The 7,893-nt window shown below is 48.5% G+C and overlaps 1 pseudogene across 1 annotated transcript; it reads right to left on the bottom strand.

Moving 5' to 3' along the window:
* Window positions 1-1,673: 1,673 nt before the first annotated feature.
* LOC109939229 (UDP-galactose/UDP-glucose transporter 1-like) lies at window positions 1,674-2,997 on the bottom strand (annotated as a pseudogene). The gene is made up of 4 exons (NR_157561.1): window positions 2,733-2,997; window positions 2,549-2,646; window positions 1,958-2,383; window positions 1,674-1,871 (listed from the first exon to the last, which is right to left on the bottom strand). The product of NR_157561.1 is annotated as a UDP-galactose/UDP-glucose transporter 1-like (transcript).
* Window positions 2,998-7,893: the final 4,896 nt, after the last annotated feature.

The raw sequence follows: 7,893 nt of genomic DNA, 5'->3' as shown, positions 1-7,893 counted from the left end.
TAAATAATTTCCAAAATCCATTGTGAACAAAATTAACTATAAAATTACCTATCTAGTGTTTTTATCACCATCATGTGTCTATCAATTTTTTTGTCATACTTCTCTCTAATCCAACTTTCTAAAAGTCATCATAAACAAATAACATGACTAATAACGGTGCACTAATTTATCGCATATATCTACCAAAAATCCATAGTGCACATACGCATGAATTCTGAATTACAACATTCTCATATTACAACACAATAATTATAAAATTCACAAACTGAATCAAAAAGTGATTTCGAAAATACATAAAATTATTTTGGGTCGTCTTCCACCTTGAGCTTGCTCGTGTGAAGGGGGAGAGTTCGATGGGGATGTCGGCCAAGTGGAGAAGGGCAGGGGCTCGACGTCAGGCGGCTCCGGCGGGGGCTGCACGGTCTACGAAGCTCCGGCACAGCGGGGGCTGCACGGTCTACGAAGCTCCGGCGAGCGACGACGTGGGCGAGCTCCGGCGATGACGTGGGCGAGCAAGGAGAGTGAGAGAGAGGGGGCGAGCTCGGGTAGGGAGGAGAGCTCCATGGCACGGCCGATATTTATAGAGAGAGACAGGGGAGAGGAGAGGGCGCTGAGAGGGAGAGGCGGCCGACGGTTCTTCAAAGACATTAATGGCGACGACATCAATGGGGAGAGAGTGGGGGAAGGAAGAAACGAACGTTTGATGCTCCATTACGCCGAGGAGAAGAACGGTCTCGGGGCGTCGCGCGGGGTGGCTCGGACGCGGGGTCGGGTCCTGGCGGCGGCGGCTCGGACGCGGGGTCAGGTCGCGACGGCGGCGCGGCGGCCTGGGCGCGGGGAAGAGACGCCCGCGGGACCCTGGCCAATGGGGCCCGCGCGGCAGGGAGGGGAGAAATCCCCCTGGCGGCGGCAGCTGGGGAGGCAGGGGAGGGCGCGGCGCGGCTTGCCCCTAGTGGGTCGTTAGGGTTAGAGTTTCTTTTTTCTTTTTCTATTTCTTTTCTAATTTCAAAATATATTTATAAATAACCCTAAAATTTATAATAATTATACCAAAACTATTTATAACTACAATATTTATTTTTGGACTAATAATTATTATATTATTAAATTGGATTTTCATTAAGAAGGAATGCTATTAAAAATCCAAAATCAAACATGAGCAAACAAAAATTATTCCAAATGTAAATAAATAACCAACACTTGAATGAAAAATTCATTACCATAATTATCATAATAACTAAATGCATTATTTTTAGTTGATGGTTTTTATAGTGTTACAAACTCCCTCTTTATCTCTTCTTATCTTCTAAACAAACAGCCCAACTAGGACTTATCCTTTGTGGCGCCTGGCATACTACCGGCCCACAAAGGTGTCTACAACACGGAGGCAATATAATATCTTACGATCTGTAGTAAGCACATTGAGCCAACATGAATCTCAATAAAAATATCCCCATCCTTGTTCTTGCTAATGCAAAATTATAATATTGTTGAGCAGGGTATGTCTCAAATTTAAAAAAAGTCATTATCTTTCGCTGCACTTATATTCTGCACTTTATAGATTTATTTACTCAGCAAAATAAATTAAATTGGACTGTCCAAGAACAAAAGAACAAGTGACTCTGGGACTCAATGTACACTGTCAATACTTTTATGTAGGGATACACATATATTATGCAGTGTGTTTAAGTAAATGTAAACTTGCAGGGATCATCTTAGAAGATTTTGCCAACACCTGTTCACACCAACAGAAATTAGTCGGGATTGCGTAAAGAAACCTCGCGCCACATATCTTCGAGCTTGTCAAGAGAAAAAAACAAATCCGTTGAGCAAGAACGATGCTTGGATCAATGCTCTCTGCAATAAGATAGCTACCACGACCCAACTCTAAGAATTAGTTGCTTTATGGATTCGTTTACAAGATGTAAGGTTACATTCTGAAATACAAGACAATCACCTAGAGATGGATTGCCGATGGTCGATACCGCACACGATCGCCAGTCGCCATATCACATACAATCCAATCAATGCAATGTTCTTCCTAAATGTTCACTTGAGGAAGCACTTCCAAAGAGCTCCCTATATAGTCAATTAACTCTATCGGAACATCTCAATCCATAAGCGTCAGTGACAATATTACCCATGTGCCCGCGACAGGAACCTAACATTAACATGACACAATGTCCGGGACAGTGCATATAACAACCAAGGTGAGACGGCAATAGCAGGCGGAACCAAACCTGAGCCGGATAGTTAATGTACTTGAGCGCCTCGATCCCCATGGTCGGCCCGATGGTATTGGTTACGCTGACGCCCCAGTACTTCGATAGCGGCGCACGGCCGTCGGAGCTGCTCCCGCTCCCGCCCGACCACAACTTAGTCACTGGAAAAGCAGCAGAAATGTCAGGAACCCTCGTATGCAGTCGCCACCCACGCAGAGGACTAGAGGAGACGGAACCGATCACCACGAGTCCACGACGTTGCGCGAAATGCGCAATCAGACAGCCATGCGGCGCGAGAGGGAGGGTCGGAGGGAGTGAGCTCTCACTTAGGAAGGACCAGACGAAGCATACGACATTCTGCGCGAAGTTGAGGAACGCAAGGTGCTCGAACCGCCGCGCCTCCGGCCCGAACCGCTTCGTGGATCTGAGGACGACAAACCCAGCAAACTGACCCCCAGCTTGTAATCGTCTGGCGGAGTTCGGACGGCATTGGAGAGAGAAAGGGCTTACAGAGTCTCCTGGAGGACGCCCTGGTAGATGTAGGCGGACCAGATCCCGGCGACACAGAAGGCGAGGACGGCCACGCGCCCCGCCATGCTTCCGCTGACGCCGACGACACGGTCGCGGGGGCGGGGACGGACGACGCCGTTGGCACCGTCGGCGCGGCCCCGGCGTGCGGCGGCCATGGTGTCGATTCGCCCGCCGGCGATGGCGAGGGGTCAGCAGAATCGGCACTGGTGGCGATTCGATGCGCGGTGTACCGGCGGCGGTGCCCGGTGGTCGCCGAGTGGAAGCGGGATCGCGTGTTATAGAAGCCCAGCGTAACCGTGGGGAAGGAGCGAAGAGCACGTAAGAGAGGTGACGTGGCGCAGAGCGATTGGAGCGACATGTCAGCACAGACGGCCCATTGATTAGCCTATAATTTCTTTCTATATCAGCGACGAATAATGCAGCACCAAAGATTTTAGTCTGATGATTAATTTAACGGACGTGACTCTCTTGACTTTGATCGAACTATCGATTCCAACAACGCTAAGCGTCATATTGGTCTTGACTAGTTTGTCATCTCGCCTCCCTAATTTTATGTACAATGAATAAGGCATTGAATTCATGATCGCTCCTCCATCTACCAACATTTTAGCAATTGGTATTTCATCGATATGACCGTGCACGAAGAGCGATTTTAAATGGTTGACCGATTCTTTTATGACCAAAATCGAATTGAGCAACAATTGGGTCATTGTCACCGATAATAGTACAACCAGCTGAGAACATAATAATATTTACATCCATAACTAGGTGTTCTAGCGTGGCTCCGTAGTCAACCAAGTCCTCTTCCAGCAGGTCGTCCTCCTCACTATTATCTTCCTCCATAGGTGTTGGCGCGTCATCGGTGGTGTTCTGGTGTAGAGTGGCGGTCCGGACTCAAGGGTCATACTATCCACCGCACCTGTAGAGGGTTGTGCAACTGTTGTCTTGTTCTCTGTTTTTGTGGTTGTTTGATTTGTTTTGACGGCCTTTGGCCCCCACCTCTTTTACGGTGGTGGGGGTATTGTGGATGTATATCATTAAATATTTTTCTGCTTCTTTTTCCTTGCTCTCATTTGCTCTCAAGCGTTGCAATTTACGCTTTTGAGACTGTGTCAGCCTCGATGGACACCATCGAGGCATGGAGTATTTTGGGTCGGCTGTTTTGCTGGATGTTCCTGTGTCTTCTTCCTTGCCTATATTGGTCGATTTACCAAAAAAACATCGGTCCTTCATTATTTTCCTGTATGATGACATCCGTTGTGCCTATTTTGATGATGTCCCATTTTGTTGTTCTCTTGGCGGATGTAGATATGTCCTCTTTGTGCCCCCGGTCGGATTGGTAGTCCATTGTGGCCGAGTAGTCTGGCAATCTTGCTGGACCTGTGCCTGGTGACCGGTTGAGGGGCACTCAATCAGTCTTGTACTGTAGGTGCCAACCTGCCAAACACAAACGCTTGGAGTGCCCCCAAAGCGGGGTATTGTGGCATCCCATGTGGATATGGTGGCATGCCCCACTTTTGATTGGGGACATAAGACGGTGGTATGTATGCGTATTGATATGACACAGTTGGGCATGGGGTGGAGGTGTCCATGTAGGTACATTAGGTCTCTTAATTGGACATTATAACCTATTGACCTTTCCGATTGGTGAGATTTTCCAATCGGTCTTACCGGCTGTCGCTCCTAAGTAGCTGAGCGAGGTCTCTTTGTTGGCCGGTCACTTAGGTCGGCCTTCTTATTCATATATTTAGATAATAATTGATCAAAGATCGGTCCAGATTTGACCAGTCGACTGGATGCCTTGAACGTGTTTGTCTTCCACGTAACTATTTCTGGTTGGCGAGGTTTGGAGGTACGTGGTCGTCGCTGCTGAGAGCACCTAGAGGGGGGTGAATAGGTGATCTTGTAAAAATCAACACTAAATAGCACAAACTTGGTCTATGAAGTGTTAGTGAAATCAAAACCAAAGTGCTATGTCTAAAGAGAGAGAGATGACTTCTTCACTTAATTGCTCTTCATAAAGTGAGAATTAAACTTAGAGCAATTATTAAGTGAATAGAAGCAGAGAGAAGTGCACAAGAATAACGACAGGTTACACGGCGAATTTTATCCCGTGGTTCGGCCAAGTAGAACACTTGCTTACTTCCACGTTGTGGCGTCCCAATGGATGAGGGTTGCACTCAACCCCTTTCAAGTGATCCAATGATCCACTTGAATACCACAGTTTTCTTCCTTAGTAGATGTTTCCCTTTTGTGAGGAATCTCCATGTAACACTATAAAAATCACCAAATAAAAATAATACAGTTAGTTTATTAATGACATTTATGGTAATGAATTTTCTTTTAAGAGTGTGTCATTTATTTGCTTTTGGAATAATTTTTTATTTCACATGTTTGGTTTTTGAATATTTAGTAGCATTTCTTCTTAAATGAAAATCCTAGTAAATAATAATATAATAATTATTGGTCCAAAAATAAAAATATTTAGGAAACCATTTATTTTGATATGGTTAATCATTTTGTATATAAGTATTTGCAAAAAATCCCACTTTTATTGTTTTATTGTGACACACGTTTGATTTAAATAGAATTTATTCGAAAATTATGTATTTTATTTATAAACTATTATTTTTGGATTTATTATAATTCTTAGAGAGTATATATATATATATATTTGTTACACTAAAAAGGAAATTCGAAAAAGAAAAAAAACAAAACAACCCTAACCTAATCGGCCCACTAGGGCCCAACACCTAAACCTAGCCGGCCGCCCCGGCTCCCAGCTGAAGCCGCCGCCGCTAGGGCAAACCCCCTTTCCCCTGCCGCGTGGGCCCCACCTTTCTTCTCCCTCTCCCTGCCTTTCCTCCCATCCCGCACCCGACGCTCTCCCTGCACCGCGCGCCGCGCGACCCGCCCGTGACTAGGACCGGCGCCCCGACTGCTGCGACACCGAGCGACCGCGTCAGCCGACCCCGACGCCGCACGACCGACCGCGCCGCCGCCCTGCCCGCGCCAAGCGCGCCCAGCCCCGTCGCGCTAGGACCCGCGCCGTGCCGCCACCCGAGCCGTCCTGCGCGCCGTTCGCTCTCCCTGTCGTTATGAACTTCAATGCATCCGTTTTTCTCTCCCTCATTGAAGCTCCGTGAATGCCATCAATGGCCATGAACCCGTCGGCCATACATCTCTCCCCGGCCGACCTCTCATCTCCTCCCTCCTCTATAAAAGGGGCAGCCGAGCTCCTCTCTTCTCCCTCCCACAACCGAGCTCTCTTCCTCCCCGAGCTCCCTCTCTCTCCCACTCGCCCACGCCGTCGCCGGAGTTCGTAAACGCCGCTTGCCGTCGTACCTCGCCGTCCAAACGCTCACCAACGACTGTGCCCGTTCTTTGCCCGCCAAGACCATATCTTGTGCGCAAGGAGCGTTGCTGCTCCCATGAGCAAAATCAATCCAGACCACACCCTCCATATCCAACGGTGCTACGTCTATTTTGCAAAGAAGCCCCTCCATGCCTCCCACTCTGGCTCTGTACATTTTACAAAACCCCCCTGACGTGATATCTTCTCTAAGAAGCCAGAAACGCATCTCATTACGATCAGGACTCCAGCTAGCACCTCCAGGGGCATCACCGGGAGCAGCAACCACCCTCGTCGCCACCATTCTTCACCGGCGAAATAGTCTTCTAAAGTTGTTGCCCTTGTTGTGGCTGGTGTGGCATGGAGGAGCCACCGCCCCTATGCCCTAGCGGCGGGTGGATGCTCTCCTCACCGCCATGGATGCGGGATGGATCGCCGACGGCCCTAGTGCTGATGGTACAGACATTCGAAGCCTTGATTCCATTCATCTCCTTGCTCTTGTTGAAGAAATTGCTTCTCAAGTAGAAGTTGTTCCTCCTGCACAACACATTGCCATAGCCGACGATGCTTCTATTGAAGAAGTTGCCTCTCAAGTTGAAGCCGTTCCTCCTGTACAACACACTGCCACGATCGACGATGTTCCTTTCAATAAAGCTGCACATCATAAAGATGGATTCCATACACCCAAAAAAAATCCATTTTTTGTACATCAGTGAGTAATTTGTATATGATTGTGAGAACATATTAAAGTCATAGCAGTGCACTCATTGATTTTCTTATTGCAGTTGTCGTCGTTTGTACCGAATTGTGAGGACAAATTAAAGCCAGCTGTTGGAATGACATTCGGTAGTCTTGATGAAGTGGAAGAATTTTACAAGACAAATGCACATAAATGTGGGTTTTCAGTTCGTATAGGTGGTCAAAGCAAGAGAAATGACATGGTCGATCATAAGAGGTTTCTGTGTTCGCGCGCCGCGTGACGGGGACCGAGACGGGCATCACGCACCTCCAGCGCATCGGCACCGGGCTGGTGATGTCCGTCGTCGCGATGGCCGTGGCCGCCGCCGTCGAGGTGAAGCGCAAGGACGTGGCGTCCAGAAGCGGGATGCTGGAGGACTCCGGGAAGCCGCTGCCCATCACCTTCTTCTGGATCGCGTTCCAGCACCTGTTCCTGGGGTCCGCGGACCTGTTCACGCTGGCGGGGCTGCTCGAGTTTTTCTTCAGCGAGGCGCCGCCGCGGATGAGGTCGCTGGCGACGTCGCTGTCGTGGGCGTCGCTGGCGCTGGGGTATTACCTCAGCTCGGTGCTGGTGTCCGTCGTGAACAGCGCGACAGGCCGCGGCGGGCACCGGCCGTGGCTGCAGGGCGCCAGCCTGAACCACTACCGCCTCGAGAGGTTCTACTGGGTCATGTGCGTGCTTAGCAGCATCAACTACCTCTTCTTCCTGTTCTTGGCCGTCAGGTACAAGTATAGAAACGCGGGGGTCGTCAAAGGATAATGCCATCATATATATGGGCAATCGGCGTTGCCATTACTCCCCGTGGTGGTGAGCAAGTGCTGGGTGCAACTGTTTATATAGGTGGCAACTGGCAAGCACAGAGTTGAAGGAAATGTTGGTTAATTTCTGCAGGCTGTGCGGAAATGGGGGGTGGTTTATGAAGCTGTAATGAATTTAGTTAATTGGTTCAACAAGTAAATCAACAGCGGGCTCAGTGAATCGGGTGTACATAACTCCGTATGTTCACTACACCAAATCCCCCCAAAAAAATTATGGTTAAAGACCGCCAA

Source organism: Zea mays, chromosome 6, assembly GCF_902167145.1.
Source record: "Zea mays cultivar B73 chromosome 6, Zm-B73-REFERENCE-NAM-5.0, whole genome shotgun sequence".
NCBI lineage: Eukaryota > Viridiplantae > Streptophyta > Magnoliopsida > Poales > Poaceae > Zea > Zea mays.
This window is presented reverse-complemented; position numbering and strand designations above follow the sequence as displayed.